The sequence below is a fragment of the Balaenoptera physalus genome (genome assembly GCF_965194825.1).
Source record: "Balaenoptera physalus genome assembly, chromosome: 2".
Lineage (NCBI taxonomy): Eukaryota > Metazoa > Chordata > Mammalia > Artiodactyla > Balaenopteridae > Balaenoptera > Balaenoptera physalus.
In genome coordinates this window covers 68,352,551-68,369,287 of record NC_138883.1, presented here as the reverse complement: position 1 = coordinate 68,369,287, position 16,737 = coordinate 68,352,551, and the positions used below count along the sequence as shown (strand labels likewise).

General features: G+C 37.7%; 1 protein-coding gene, 1 long non-coding RNA gene and 1 pseudogene across 4 annotated transcripts in view; 2 read left to right on the top strand and 1 right to left on the bottom strand.

The window, feature by feature from the left end:
• The window catches only part of LOC309656174, an 822,990-nt gene that overhangs the window by 508,475 nt on the left and 297,778 nt on the right, over positions 1–16,737 (top strand). The gene's annotated exons all lie outside the window — the stretch shown is intronic.
• The window catches only part of PRKD1 (protein kinase D1), a 466,527-nt gene that overhangs the window by 440,315 nt on the left and 9,475 nt on the right, over positions 1–16,737 (bottom strand). The window lies entirely within an intron of this gene.
• Positions 1,484–4,041, top strand: LOC309655617 (small ribosomal subunit protein eS6 pseudogene; annotated as a pseudogene). Its single transcript has one exon. The product of its transcript is annotated as a small ribosomal subunit protein eS6 pseudogene (transcript).

The following is a 16,737-nucleotide window of genomic DNA, read 5'->3' as shown; positions in this document are numbered from 1 at the left end:
GGGTCTTTGTTGCTGCTCACGGGCTTTCTCTAGTTGCAGCGAGCGGGGGCTACTCTTCGTTGAGGTGCGTGGGCTTCTCATTGTTGTGGCTTCTCTTTGTTGCGGAGCACGGGCTCTAGGCGCAGGCTCAGTAGTTGTGGCTCATGGGCTCTAGACTGTAGGCTCAGTAGTTGTGGTGCATGGGCTTAGTTGCTCCGTGGCATGTGGGATCTTCCCAGACCAGGGCTCGAACCCATGTCCCCTGCATTGGCAGGCAGATTCTTAACCACTGAGCCATCAGGGAAATCCCAAGACACTTTTAATATAATGAAAACTTTTATGGGTCAGGGGAAGACTTATCACAATGAGGTCAGAGTTTGCTTCCCAAGCTATTTGGTCAAGAGGCCACACACCCCAGCTACTGATGGATTTGCTGAAGCCAACAGAAACAGGTTGGATGGGAGAGGAGAGAGTGTGACTGCATTAGACCATGGGTGGGAGCAGAGAAGGACCCATCAGGACCTCCAGCTGGTTCCTATTCACTGAAGTTAGGGACTGACTCCTGTCTGGTGTGCAAAACCATTAAGGGGATATTATTACCCTTCATCTGATCTTGACAAGAGAATTTTTTGTGATTAAAATAAAAAGACAAACTGATTAAGCTGCATCTGGGTTAACTTTCCTAAATAACAAATTGGCAGACAGCCTGGAAACAATGTAAATTCTGCTTCATTAAAATTACAATCACAGCTGATTTTTCTTCTACCTAGCTGGCTACTGAGAAATAAAATTTTGATGGTTGTATGCCTCATGTAGAAAGGCAACATACAGTAAATTTTCACAGAAATTCCCATAGATGGGACTGGAGGCAACCACATAGGAAAATGGGAAACCAGGAGAAAAAGCTACAGCGAGTGCTGGCCCTTTCCAGAGCGCCTTCATACTCACAACACTGTTCTACTAAAAGGTCAAGAAAGGAGGCTTGCCAAGAACCCCTTTTTTTGGAAAGGTAAATAAAGGAGTTTATTTGCATATTAAGTAATCATAGAAACATTTTACAGTATAGCTTTCATTCACTGAAAACTGGCACATGATAGTTTATTTGCATAAGCATTTTTCTTCCCCAACTGAACTTAGAACCCAGGAAACATGTTGCAAGAAAAATAACAATAAAATATTTTCTCTACCAACTTTGAAAAAAGCCAAAGGAGTAACATCATGGTGTGTTTGTTTGGCATCAAATGTGTTTTGACTTATTGTCTTTAGAAAGGGCCTAAAGGTTAAAAAAAAAAAAAAAAGGGAAAAAAAGTCAAAATTGACTTTGTTTCAAGTCATTATGTACAACAGTAGTTTGGGACCATGCAAGACAGAAAAGTTTGGAAGGAGAGGTCATAAGAGAAAGGTAAGATGACTTCATTTTGAAAGATGTCCAACACATACTTAGAAATATAAGATTGGCTCCCTCTTTCACAAGGCATCTCAGAGGAAAAGCAGCTGCTTCAGGATGAAGATAGGTATCTTCTTCCCAGTCACTGGCTGCCAGAAACTCACTGCAATAGACAATGAACAAAAACTTCATACCTTTGTTAAGAAGCCTATGGACACAGAAGTTGCTGACGGTGCTGTGAGTGAAAAGTGGAAGGGTTATGTAGCTTGAATCAGTGGTGGGAATGACAAACAAGGTTTCCGTATGATACAGTGTGCCCTGATCCATGGTCATGTTCATCTGCTACTGAGTAGGGGGTTTTCCTGTGATAGACCAAGGAGAACAGGAGAAAGAAATGGTAATTTGAGTGTTCTTAACTTGGTTATTTTTTAAAAGGGAGAGTAGGAAATTCCTGGAAGGATACTGCTGTGCCTCATTGCTTAGGTCCCAAAAAGCTAAAAGCATCTGTAAAGTTTTCAATCTCTCTAAAAAGAGGATGTCCATCAAGATGCTGTTAGAAAATCATTGCACAAAGAAATTAAGAAACCCAGAACCAGAGTGCCCAAATTCTATGTCCTGTTACTCTATGAATTCTACACACTGCTCTGAAGAAACAGCTTACTAAGAAAAATAAGGAAGAGGTTGAAGGATACGCTAAACTTTTGGCCAAGAGAATGGAAGACCAAGGAGAAATGCCAAGAACATTTCCAAGAGACAGAGGCTACTCTCTCTAAGAGCTTCTATGCTAGTCTGAGTCAAGTCAAAAATAAGATTTTCTAAGAGTAACAAATAAATAAGATCAGATTAAAAAAAGAAAGAAAGAAAATATGGTATCAAAGCTTGGATAAAAGTCAGGAGTGAAAATGTAAATTCTTTGCAAACAGATAACATAGGTAAAGTTAGAAGAGAAACAATGGGCAAAAAGGTTTGAACTACATATAAGAAACAAAAGATTGGTTTTCAGTAAACTTCTACCAATTAATAAGAAAAAGGCAAAGACTGAACAAGAATTTCACAGAGGAGGGAACAAAAATGATCAATAAACATAAGGAAAGACACTCAGTCCATTAATAGCCAAGGGAATGGATATTAAAAGCACAATATATGTCACTTTATACCCTTCAGGTTAGCAACAAAATTTTTTTTAATTTGATGATGTCAAAGTATCGTGTAAACAGGTTCAAGTGGCCACACACTTCACACGCCAGGCTCGCTTGAGCAGCATTTCCTGGGAAACATTCAAGGGACAGGAGCAGGTACCCTGGAGCACCTCACAGCAATCTAGTAGAGCCCAACTCTGGGGTCTAGGAAAGCAACTCAGATCCTTGGGCTATGATGCTTTTATGCAGCGGGATTGAGAAAGGCCAACCCCTTCTCTGGGGGAATTAAAAGCCAAGTTTCAATAGCAACATCATATGCAGAACCTTTGCTACAGTTCTAAGCTGCCAGTTTGGTGTTCACAGCTGGAAGGAATGCCCTTTCTTGGGAGTCAGATAGGTGCACGTAGTGGCAAGTCAGCAAAGAATCTGCCCCCGTGCTTTCATAGTTGAAGCAGTGGCCCCTCGACTGGCATGATGGAGTGAGGAACTGGGGTCCAAGCCCTGAGACTGCCAAGTATTGGTGGCCTTAAACATAGGTCATAGCCAGTTTCCACGGAGCTTTGCAGGAGCCCAGCTCTCTTTGGGAAGCCAATCTACAGGAGATCAGTTTTAGACAAGTTAACCCTTCCTTACCTCTCACAAGGATTAGCAAGTGTTTGGGGAAAATGGTGGTTTCATACAACACCAACAGAGGTTTTACATTTTACAGCTGTTTTGGTGGGGAGCGGGATGGGCAAGTGACCTACTTCCTGTTCTCTGACAACGCCCCAAAGAGATTACGAGACCCCACAGAAGAATGGCTACAAGTTTCCAGTCTCTCCAAAGACCTCTATGCCTAAAACATAATCAAAAAAGCTGTAGAGTTACCCAGACCTGAATGGAACGCGTGGCTTGGACAATGGACATTTCAGTACTAACTAGTGGAAACAGATAACCAATATCCATAGATCTCAAGAACCCCTTGAAACTTGTTTATAATATTGGATCCCTGGTGCAACCTTGAAGAGGAAGAGCTTAAAGAACGATGAATGAGCTGCCCAGCAGCCCAACGGGAAGGGAAGAGTTGGACATTGAGTTGATTTAAAGAAAATAAAGAATTGCTATGTTTCTCACAAAAACATTTTAATTTACAAAGTCCAAGTCCAGGAAAATTTTCTTTCACTTTATCTTTTAACATATTATATCGTATTCAAGGGAAATAAATATTGCTTTAAAAGTTCTGTGATTTGCTAATGTTTCATAGTGGTTGTGAGCATTCGAGGTAAAACCAACCAGGTTTCAAAGTACTCCAATGATAAGTGCTGGAGGTATGATTTTTAATTTTTTAAGCTGTAGTTTCTACAAGTGTAAAATAGGGATTGTGATTAATCATTAAGATGGATGAGACAGTGTTTATAAGGCACCTATTAGCACACTGATCTCAATCAGTGGTACTTTAAGGATAATATTCACATTACACGAAACTGAGAAAATAAAAAAGGGGAAAAGATCACCCATAAACTGATCACCTTAGCACACGTACCATCATTCTGGACAGTTTCCTTTCGAGGTAGATTTTAACTTTAGGGATTGTTTTGTTATAGTTGCCATGCCAGCTTCACGAGGGTAGAACCTCAGCACCTTTCATAGTTAATGATAAAAATATTACTGAATTTTTGGGCATTCCCTGGTGGTCCAGTGGTTGGGACTCCGCACTCTTGCTGCCGAGGGCCCGGGTTCAGTCCCTGGTTGGGGAACGAGGATTCCCACAAGCCGTGCAGCACAGCCAAAAAAACCCAAAAACCTGAATTTTTGAATTAATCGATAAGTTGGAGTTAGTTTGTATTTTTTCATATTTGGTCTGGTAATAAAATGCAAGAAGCTCTCAAATAGGCAAAAATGTTCTTTTAAAAACATATTTGATATAGCTTTTCCAAAAAAAAAATGAAGACTTCCATTTTTAAGTTGCCTATATCGTTTCAAAATATTTCAAAAGCATGATTAGGCAGCCTCCAATGTGTGAAGAATATTCAACTCATTTTTAAGCACTCCACTTTTAAGCTTTTCATTATTGTTCCTAATACATGTAAATAAAGATACTTTTTTTTAAAGTGGTATTGTATACAAAGAATCCAATTGCTTTATATATTTGAAAGGGCAGTTCCTCTTTTTTTTTTTTTTGTCTCTTTAAAAATAAAATGGCAATATGCATGTGGAATTGCTGGCTTACTTAAGATTCTTGAAACGTGTTTTTTTCCCCCAAGGATTTCCTCATATCCTTTCTGAGCCCAGTGAAGTTACTGCTTCAGCAAAAGGCGCTCATTATGCTCATTTTGTACTTTCCTAGATAGTGTTCATTTCCTTCCCATCATTAGTTAAGAGGTGACTCAAGAGCAGCTTAGGTAGCCTATCCTCCAGCTCAGTACTCACGTAGAGTATCTGTGATGCGGACAAGAGGAAGTTAACTTCTAAACCCATAAACTGAATCCGGGGGAGTCAGGGCAATCTCTAGAAGACATTCTGGGCCTCAGTCGGGAATATAGGCTTGCTGGTGACCCATCTCTTGACACTCTTTCCCGTGTGCTTCCACACGTACCCTGACTAAATCTTTCAGCAGACTAGCCAGGCCTCCTGCTTCTTCCTCTGGTTTCATGATAACTTACCACCCCAGTGAGATTCATTTTCCCCCATGTTGGTAAGTCTCAGTAATATCACAGACAAAACCCACACGTACAATCATCCTTGATCCATACATTATTCCTCTTCATTCTTCATTTGTTAGTATATTTGACTATTTTACTAATAATTGGCAGCTTTAACAACAGATTCTTGGGGGAAAATACAAATTAAATTTTGGTTTTAGATTTCATCATTGAATCCGGATTGAATAAAAATTCAAAGTTTCACGTACTTAGAGAAAGCACTATTAGAATTTCATTTTGCAGAATATATCCAAGTAATAGCTGAAATAAGTCCTTATAAACTGGCTCATTTCAGAAATACTGGAAAAACAAAAAGTAGATACAGAGAAAAAAAATTAAATCAGTAAATAGAAGCTGTTTTCAAGTGATACGTATAACAAACATAACTACTCTTATAACTTGAAAATTAATAATAGTAACTAAAAATAAACAACTCATCTGTAGAACATTTCTTTAAGATAAGGCATTTAACAAACTTCTACTTCTTTCTACCCACCCACCTCCTGCCCTTCATCATTTTGTTAATACAGTGTAAATGTTTAGTTTCACCTACTTGAGACTAAAACATTATTTTGAACATTTGGTGCTTTCTCTTAAGAATCATTTTGACATTTGTGTTGCGCATTATAATTATAATTACAATAATTTTTGGACCTCTGTTTAACTGAAATGTTTAACTGAAAACCATGCTAGTTTCAGTTAAACACTAGTGTTGTTGCCCTATGACTACTTCACTCTTCAATTCTTAACTCTGATTCCTTTCTCAGTTTTCATGTACAGGCATACCTTGTTTTATTGTGCTTCACAGATACTGCGTTTTCATAAGTTGAAGGTTTATAGCAACCCAATGTAGAGTAAGTTTCTAGGTGCTATTTTTCCAACAGCATTTGCTCACTTTGTGTCCCTGAGCCACATTTTGGTAATTCTTGCAATATTTCACTTTTTCATTATTACTATATTTGTTATGGTGATCAGTGATCTTTGATACTACTATTGTAATTGTTTTGGGGCACCACAAACTGTGCCCATGTAAGACAGTGAACTTAACTGATAAATGTTGTTTGTGTTTGGATAGCTTACCCATCAGCCACTTTCCAGTCCCTTTCCCTCTCCTCATGCCTCTCTATTCCCTGAGGCACAACAATATTGAAATTAGGCCAGTTAATAACCCTACAATGGCCTCTAACTGTTCAAGTGAAAGGAAGAGTTGCATGTCTCTCACTTTAAATCAAAAACTGGAAATGATTAAGCTTAGTGAGGGAAGGATGTGGAATGTCAAGATAGGCCAAAAGCTAGGTCTCTTGTGCTAAACAGTTAGCCAAGTTGTGAACGCAAAGGAAAAGTTCTTGAAAGAAATTAAAAGTGCTGCTCCAGTGAACACACAAATGATAGGAAAGCAAGACAGCCTGATTGCTGATATGGAGAAAGTTGTAGTGGTCTGGACAGAAGATCATATCAGCCACACATCCCCTTAAGCCAAAGCCGAATCCATAGCAAGGCCCTAACTCTCTTCAATTCTAGGAAGGCTGAAAGAGGTAAGGAAGCTGCAGAAGAAAAGTCTGAAGCTACCAGAAAGTGGTTCACAAGGTTTAAAGAAAGAAGCCAGAAGCTATCTTCATGACATAAAAAGGCAAGGTAAAGCAGCAAGTGCTGATGTGGAAGCTGTAGCAAGTTATTCAGAAGATCTAGCTAAGATAATGGATGAAGGTGGCTACACTAAACAGTAGATTTTCAATGTGGATAAAACAGCCTTATACTGGCAGCTGATGCCATCTAGGACTTTCATAGTTAGAGAGGAGGAGCCAATGTCTGGCTTCAGAGCTTCAAAGGACAGGCTGGCCCTCTTGCTAGGGGCTAATGCAGCTGGGGACTTTAAGTTGAAGCCAACGTTCATTTACCATTCTGAAAATCTTAGGGCCCTTAAGAATTATGCCAAATATGCTCTGCTTATGCCCTCTAAATGGAACAATAAAGTCTGGATGATAGCACATCTGTTTACAACATGGTTTACTGAATATTTTAAGCCCACTGTGAGACCTACTGCTGAGAGAAAAGATTCCTTTCAAAATGCTACTGCTCATTGACAATGCACCTAGTCACCGAAGAGCTCTGACGGAGATGTACCGCAAGATTCACGGTGTCTTGATGCCTGCCAACATAATATCTATTCTGCAGCCCATTCATCAAGGAGCAATTTCAACTTCAAGTCTTATTACTTAAGAAATACATTTTGTAAGGCTATAGCTGCCAGAGTGATTCCTCTGATGAACCTGGGCAAAGTAAATCGAAAACCTTCTGGAAAGTTTCGCAACTTTAGATACCATTAAGGACATTCACGATTAACGGGAAGAGGTCAAAATATCAACATTAACAAGAATTTGGAAGAAGTTGATTCCATTCTGCATAGATGACTTTTGAGTTCAAGATTTTAGTGGAGGAAGTCGCTGAATTCGAAGTGGAGCCTGAAGATGTGAATTGCTGAAATCTCATGATAAAATTTTAAGGGATAAGGAGTTGCTTCTTATGGATGAGCAAAGAAAGTAGTTTCACGAGATGGAATGTACTCCTGGTGAAGATGCTGTGAAGATTGCTGAAGTGACAGCAAAAGCTTTAGAATATTACAAAGACTTATTTGATAAAGCAGTGGCAGTGTCTGAGAGGACTGACTCCAATTTTGAAAGTTCTGCTGTGCCTAAAATGCTATCAAACAGCATTGCGTGCTACAGAGAAACAATTCATAAAAGGAAGTCAATTGATGAGGCAAACTTCACCACTGTCTTATTTGAAAAAATTGCCATGGCCACCCCAATCTTCAGCAACCACCACTCTGATCAACCATCAGCCAGCGATATCAAGGCAAGACCCACCACCAGCAAAAAGACTACATCTTGCTGAAGGCTCAGATTATGGTTAGCAGTTTTTAGCAATAAGGCAGTTTTGATTTAAGGTATGCACATTGTGTTTTTTAGACATACTGCTACTGCATACTTATTGGACTACAGTCTATAACTTTTGTATGCACTTGGAAACCAAAAAATTCATGTGACTCTTTTGTGATATTCACTTATTGTGGTGGTCTAGAACTGAACCCACAATATCTCTGAGGCACACCTTTTGACTTTATTTTTAGTAAGATTATTTGCATTAGTAGACTTTCATATATTTCTGGTATACTTCTTAATTTTGTACACACAGTCAGAAGTATGGTACACACAGTCAGTGGTTTTATAGCACACAGGTATTTTACTGTAATTAAAAGCCCTTGGAAGTTGCCAATGATATACAGGTTATGTGAATTACAGGAAAAAGTAAAGCTAAATACTCATACTCAATTAAAATACTCAATTAACTTGGCAGTTATTTAAAAGATTAATTTGTGTTGGACTTTCTAGGCTTTTGAGAGATAATAGCTGAATGAATAAGTGCATAACAAATGTGTGACAAATGAATTAGAAAACAGAAAGATTAGGAGAAGGAGAATCAGTTATGTGATGGTCCCTAAATGATTATGCAAAAAATGGAAATGTAGACCTTTAACCATTTCTAATAAATCTTTCTAAAATCTTTGATTCAAAACATAATTCAGTCTATCAAAAACTTAGGAGACAACAGAAATAGTCACAGATGTAGAAAACAAACTTATGGTTACCAAGGGGAAAGGGGGGACAAGAGGGATAAATTGGGAGACTGGGATTAACATATACACATATATAAAATAGATAATTAATAAAAACCTACTATATAGCACAGGGAACTCTAATCAATACTCTGTAATGACCTATATGGGCACAGAATCTAAAAAAGAGTGAATGTATGTATATGTATAACTGATTCACTTTGCTGTACAGCAGAAACTAACACAATATTGTAAATCAACTGTACTCCAATAAAAATTAATTTAAAAAACAAACAAAACAAAGAAAAAAAAACTTAGGAGAAGTACAGAATATACTGAATACTAAAGGGAGTAAATAGATTTCTCTGCCTCACATGACCATTGACCACACATCTGGAGAATGTTTGTATAGATTTTCTAAGTTATGTGAGTTGATCTGACTCCTAGTTAGGAACACATTATTCTTTCAGACAACCAAACTAGGGACAAAACTTCCTTATGATTAGATTTTCTGCTGCGTTGGATCTCCTGGGAAATAAAATTGACTGTCTCGTCTTTCTAATTAAAAATTTCAGGGAATTCCCTGGCAGTCCAGTGGTTGGGACTCCACCCTTCCACTGCCAGGGGTGCCGGGGTTCGGGGCCATAAGCTGCATGACACAGCCAAAAAAAAAAAAAAAAATTCAGGAAGCCTTATCTAGTAATCCAAGTAACATTACCAGTATAGACAGTTCAGTCAAGTATTTTAGGCCCTAGAGTAGATTCCAGATCCAGATGACCCAATTATTTAGTCACCATATCTATACCAAACAAATTAATTAATTGCTACTTTCTTCTTTGAAAATATAATCATGGATAAAAGACATATAGAAAATTTAAGCTTTTAAATACAGATGAAGAAAAAGAATTGCTGAGAAGTCCATTTTTGCCCAATCACTTAAGTAAATTTCAAGGAAGACAAAAACATAATTATGATGACATCTTGGATTTACAAATTGTTCTTTTTATGAAGAATTCAAAGATAATTAATAGTGCAGACAACATTAAGCTGAAATAAAAACCTGCTCACATGAGATGCTGCAATTGTAAATTTTGTTAAAATCGGAGGTTCTAATCTTTTGGACAACAAGGCTAAAGTTTTGCTTTTGTGCAACCCAAATAATTACTGTGTCTTAAAACACTTTATCACTTTATCCATTCCCTTAGAACTCATGTGAGAGACTTATTATGCCCTATCATGAGAAGAGGTAGGAGAAGAAGATAAAAAGAGGTGAAGAATATGTCAAACTCCATCTAAAAAGAGGGACTGAGAAGGTAATATTTTCCTAGCATAAGGTACCAATGCTCAAATAAAGCTGGTATTTTGGAGCCAACCAAGAAATCAGCCAATAAACGTAGTCTGAATACCTTCTTTCTTTCCTAGAGGTGTAAAAGGATGCCATGTGGGCTCCTCCAGCTTTGGAGGAACTCCAGAGAAATATCTCACCAAGGTTTCATGGCAGATAGGGGGCCAAATGCATCCTGGATAATACTCTTGTGGTGTGTGAAGAAGGTGTTAAAGAGCCAAAGAAAGTCATTTTCAGGTTTCTCTGAGCCAGATTTTTCTTTAAAATAACAAACCTCACAAAAGATAAAAAGTCAAACCTGACAGATTCCAGATGAGGTTTAGTATTTTAGTATGTCCAACCTGTAACCACATCATTCCATTTCCTAACGGAGATGAGGCTTTGTTATGCTAGCCTCTCATTACCTATGGGAAGCAACACATCAGAAATAGAACAAACAGGGGGCTGGAAATGCATCTGAGAAGAAAAAGTGAAGGGGCTCAACTCAGGAGCAAAGATGTTTGGCATAGATTGGGCTTCTGACACCCACGATGGTGTACTGGAACTCTCCAGAAGGTCTTGTAGGATTTTAAATATGTGTAAGATAAAGATTCTTAGAAAATTCCCCACTGAGAAAACAGAGGGTACATACCAAAGGTTTATTGGCACTGACCACCGATACACTCTGCTACTGCAGCCCTTGCACAGCTGCTTAAAATGAGAGACGAGGAACACGGAGGAGGGAAAAAGGAGAAAAGCCTTTGGAAAGCACAAAAGCCTCCAAACAGTTCCAATCTTAGAGTGTTATGATGTTAAAATACGAGGAACATTATCAGGAGATGAAAGTTCAAAGAGGCCTCAGCTTCGTGTTGGATAAACAGGAACATATGCCCAGGCTCAGAAATATTTCAAATGTGTTGTAAAACTTCGCTCAGTTAGGAGAGAAATGTTAGAGTTCAACTGTGAAAAATTCAATTGCATATTTGAAAAAAAGCAGGTGCTGGGAAAGACCACAAACTTTCCGAGTGTGTCAGCACCATACACCACAATAGCAAACAAGTGAAAATGTTATTAAGGCTTAGAAAGGTTTCCTGAGTGATACATCACATGAGCCCAAGTAGTAGTTACATGTCATCATGGAAATGTATTCCTCTGAGGGAAAAATAAAAATCGAAAGGAAGGAAATTGCGACACTGCAAATATTTCACAGACGGCCTTTCTGGGAAATGTATAAAATCGAGGGAAATTTGTGCTGAAGTCTCTACATACCAGAAGTGAGAGATCTCTGTTGAGGGAGTTTAATTGAAAGGAAGAAAGAATTTTACCCACAAAATCTAAGCCTAAAATTAGCTCAGCAGAGAAGTCCTATTCCAAAGGAATTTTATTTGCTGATTTCTGAGTTGTGATGGCAGAGGAAAGGATGCATAGCTAATCAAAAATCTTTTCTTAATCCCCTTACCAAAGAGATTTTTTAATGTAGTTATGCCATTCCTCTTCTAAGTGGCTTATATCTCTATCTCTTTAGTATCCACTTCACTGAGAACAGTATTCCTTGAAAAGTGAGGAAGAGCCATTAAAAGTTGATTGATCATCTGAGCAACAACCCAGTACCAGCATGGAAAACAGAGGGAGAGTCCAGCAGCTTCAGGAACCCTAGGGGAGGTCGATGTTGGGGAGCAGCCCTGGCTTTGCTTCCAATGTAAGGACTGTCACCTGTTCAAGTTGCAGGGCTCTCATCCACTGTCCCAGCCACACAGGGTCATCCCTCCACTGGGGCCACTCAACATGCAATGCCAAGCCTTGCCCTGCCCCATCCCCAAACCCTACCTACTAAACTCTGGGCTTTTACTTTTAAATCTTACAATTTACAAATTGTCTTGAACAGTGTCCACACAGAAACTGATGAGAATTATTGCAATCTGAGCACTACTGATCAAAATTACTCCTCTTGCTCTGTCTCTTGCCTTGAAGCCTTACAGGGCTTTCTGCGAATCTGGAAAAATAATCTATGTTACTTCGTCACTGGGTCAAGGGGTTAAACTCCCAAATTAACACCTGCATTTTATATTGGTTGCGAAAGAATTTAGAGAGAAGAGAAAGTAGTCTGGCAGAGTTGCAGGGTCAAGGGAAGCATTTTAGAGCCAATCACTCTTCTTTTGAAATTTGCATTGTTCAATCAACAATACCATTTCCTCATTGCAGTGACCTCCTGGAAACCCTGTTTTCTCATTAAATATTTGGAGGAAAAAAATTTAAATACAGTAAAAATGCAAACACACACACACACACACACACATCATCATGCATGTACTATTCACATACCAGAACTAACAAATGCTTATAGTTTGTCACTTTGTTTCAGATATTTTAAAAATAGAGCATTTCAGAAAAATTTGAAATAGTATTTGTTACTTTTCTCCACCCTGTACCCCTCCCTCCCTCCCTCTCCAGATGCTATCATTATTTGATTTGTATACTTCTAGGTCATTTTATAACATACATCTATGTATAAATAATATATGATATTGCTTTGTATGTTCTTTTAATTATTCATATATGCACTCATTCTGTGCATATTCTTCAACTTGCTTTTTATCACTCAACAATGTGTTACATGAACAATGCGTAAGTAGCTCGTTCACTTTAACTGCTAGGTAGCATTTCATTATATAATTGACCATACCATAAATTTTCCCATTCCCCTATTAGATATTTCCCATTTTTCACTATTATGTGCAATACTGTATGAATATCCTTATACACATCTCTACACACTTTCATCTTTACTACCTAGTACCAACTGGTTCTCTAAAGGGTTATGTGAATTTACATTTCCACCAGAAATGTTTGATAATTCTTTCTCTATGTGCTCACCAACGTTTTATATTTATATTGTCAGACCATTTGCCAATCTGATGGGCATAAAATAAAATCTCCCTATTTTAATTTAAATTTCCTTAATGATTGCCAAACTGGAAGATTTTTTCATAATTATTGGCCATTTAGGTTTCCTATTTTGTGAGTTGCTTTTTCATGTATTTTTATCCAATTTTCTTTTGAGATGTTTGTCTTTTTGTCTTATTTATAGGAGTTCTTTATATATTCTGAATACTACTATTATATCTCATGTATGTTTGTAAAAGTCTCTTCTCAAGGGCCTCCCTGGTGGCGCAGTGGTTGAGAATCTGCCTGACAATGCAGGGGACACGGGTTTGAGCCCTGGTCTGGGAAGATCCCACATGCCGCGGAGCAACTAGGCCCGTGAGCCACAACTACTGAGCCTGCGCGTCTCGAGCCTGTGCTCCGCAACAAGAGAGGCCCGCGCACCGTGATGAAGAGTGGCCCCCACTTGCCGCAACTAGAGAAAGCCCTCACACAGAAACGAAGACCCAAAACAGCCAAAAAATAAAAAATAAAAAAATATAAAAATAAAATTGCAAAATGATTCTACGTAAAAAAAAAAAAAAAAAAAACTCTTCTCTATATGGTGTCTGTTTTATAACTTTCTCGTGACTTGTCAGAAGGACATTTTAATACTGATATATCAGGTTTTTTTCTTAATGAATTATGGTTTTTGTGTTTTGATGAAAATATACTGTATTATAATTGCATATATAAGCATATATACATAAAAGATACAAAGAAAAATGTTTAAATTTATACACACACAAATATCATGCACATATTCGTCTACAGAAATTTAAGTCACCAAACTCATTGGGTGCTTTCACTAAAAAAATCTATGCTCTTCAGCTGAGTCTACTCTGTTGCTCAGCAATTGTTTTTCACCTCAAATTGAGTGCCAACCATATTAGGAAGGCAGTATAGGATTTGGCATAAAAGAGACCTAACAGCAAGTCACAGCTTTTGCCACTTACTAAGTATATGACCCTAACCTCTCCATGCCTCGGTCTCCTTACCTGAAACATAGGTTTTATCATAGTAACTATCACACAGATTCCTCCGTCTTGATCTTCTCATGCATAAAAAAGGTGAAAGTAATGGCACTCTTCTAAGCCCTTTACAATTAACTCACTTGATCCTTACAACAACATAATGAAGGGGGCACTATTATCATCTGCATTTTACAGATGAGGAAACTGAGGGACCGAGAAGGTAACTAACTTGATCAAGGCCATATAGTTAACACATAGCAGAAGCAGGATTTAAACCTCCAGAACCCATGCTCTATAGCACTTCGCTGTACTGCCTCCCAACAATTATTCCTTATAAGTAAATGAAGAAATGAATGTAAAACACTTAGCCTACTGTTTCATCTATAGATGGGCTCTATAAGTGGTATTTATTTTTATACCATAAAGGCTATTCTAAATTTGTCACTTTACTCTAGACTTGAATATGTACTCACAGATGACCTTACATTAGTATGACCCAATATCTTCTGTAGAACACTAGAGCCATGGCATCTATGAATCACCTATTAAAATTGTCATATCAGGCTTTTGCCTTCCCTTCCTCCTCCTTCAAAACACCTCTGAGAAACCTCACCTGCCTTAACTTTTACTTTCATAGTTAGGACACTGAAACAAGTGCACTTTCAAATTTTTTCTTCTGATCTGTAAATAAAGCACCTAGTATAAAGCCTGGAATATAGCAGGCTTGTTGAATAAATGACAGATTTTATTATTTGGATTCTCTGGTGTCAATGTGCAACAGGATAATCACTTCCTCTTCATAGACTGACTTGGATTTCTGCAGCAGCATGAGTGAGAGGTGGGTATAAGGAAAAATGGGATATTAGAAGAAAGTTCATCTTCTCCTTTCCTTCCAACAGAGAAAGAATTTCACCTTCTTTCCCAAGGTAACTCCTCTATTTATGTCAATGACCTTACCCACTTTTGCCTCTTCTAGTACCTTAATCCGTCTTTCAAGTTTTCAATCTTTTGTCCTCTTCTATTCTCTAAAACTCTATTTTATTGACCCTAAGATATCATCACTTGTAAAGAAAAATAAACGTTGCCATTAAACTACGCTAGAATACTTTATCACTCACATATATCTCTCTTGAGCCTACACAGAAAGGAAAATGTAGGCAAACAAGTTGAACAAGGTATTCCTAAAACTCTGCATTCACAGGTCGATTCCTCTCATACTCAGGATTGTTGAGGATATTTTTCCACACAATATTACACTCTGCGCTATCAAAAGTGTTATATGTCATTTCCTATGACTGCTCCACTGTTGTCTCCAAGACGTTCTTTCAATTGCTTCCCCCATCCTCTAAGCTTTGACATGCATGTGCTGACAGTGACTAAAAGTCATGACTGCTGCCTTGCTAACAGCAAATGCAAAATGCATCCTGATATCAGAAATATGAAAATGTGAACCAAGAAAAAGTATGCCATAGAAACAAGGAAATATAGAAGGCCATCCTCTCCTTGACTTATAAACATGATAAAGTCACCTCATAAATTAATGAGAAAATTAAACATTAGAGGTAGGAAGGTAGTAACGAAAAGCAAACAGGAACAAAATTTCTTTCTCTCTCTTCAAACCAACAGTGTGTTTATCGATTTAGTAACATTTATTCAGATTCATTTATCAAAGATTCTGATCCAATATGTTTACTTTGTTCTTTGTGTTCAATATGATTTTTCTGTACGTCACACACTTTTCAAAAATCTAACTATACAAGTGAGCTTTTCTTTCATAGGATAATGATTTTTATGGCCTTATCAAGGTTATAATATTTATAATATGCTTTATAGTATATTTAAATATATTTTGTATTATTTAACTATACTTTAAACGATTAATTCACAGACCTTCCCAAAATGCTGAATGCACCTAACCAATCCAATTTTTTAAAATTCTACTGTTTGGGACAAAAATGATAAATGATTGCCATATGTGATTGAAGAAAATATCTGCAAAATTTGTTTTTCAAAATTGGTGACAGTTTACTTGCTCTTGGTGAAAAAGTTCTGGCAAAACTTCTGAGATTATAAACTAGCTTCTTTAAAACTTTGAGAAACTGAATTTGCCTTTTAAGTATAAGTAGATAAATTATTTACTATATAGTTTCAAAAGATATCTTTATAATAATTTATATGAAAATTATTTAATTTTTCTCATTTCATACAAATTGTTGTATTGGCCTATTTCTTGAAGTCCTGAATTGTCTTGAGTTTTTTCACCCAGAACAATGGAGCATTTTAAAGCATAGGGCAAAGAATCAAAGAAATAAAAATTAAAACAATGGAGTTCTTTTCTTTCCCCATCCTCATCTGGCAGAGACAGTAATACCTACTAGATATTTCACTTACTCCTTTCATTTTCTGTCACACCCTTGCAGTGAGGTAGAGCCATGTAATTCACTCTGGCCAAGGTGGAGTGTGGAAGTCAGGTGTGCCACTTCCAAATCGAGGCAATTAAAAGCCATTGTAAGATTTTCTAATCTCTCCCTTCTCTTACTTTGAAAATTGAGCAAGCAGGGCATTCCAACCTTCGCAGCCACAGCTTCCATCAGCCTGGGTCCATAAGTGAATGTGTGGTACAGAGCCCTCCACTGACCCATTTGGGATATGTAACATGAGCAAGAAATAAACTTTTGTAGTATTAAGCCACTGAGATTTGGGGATTTTTGTTAC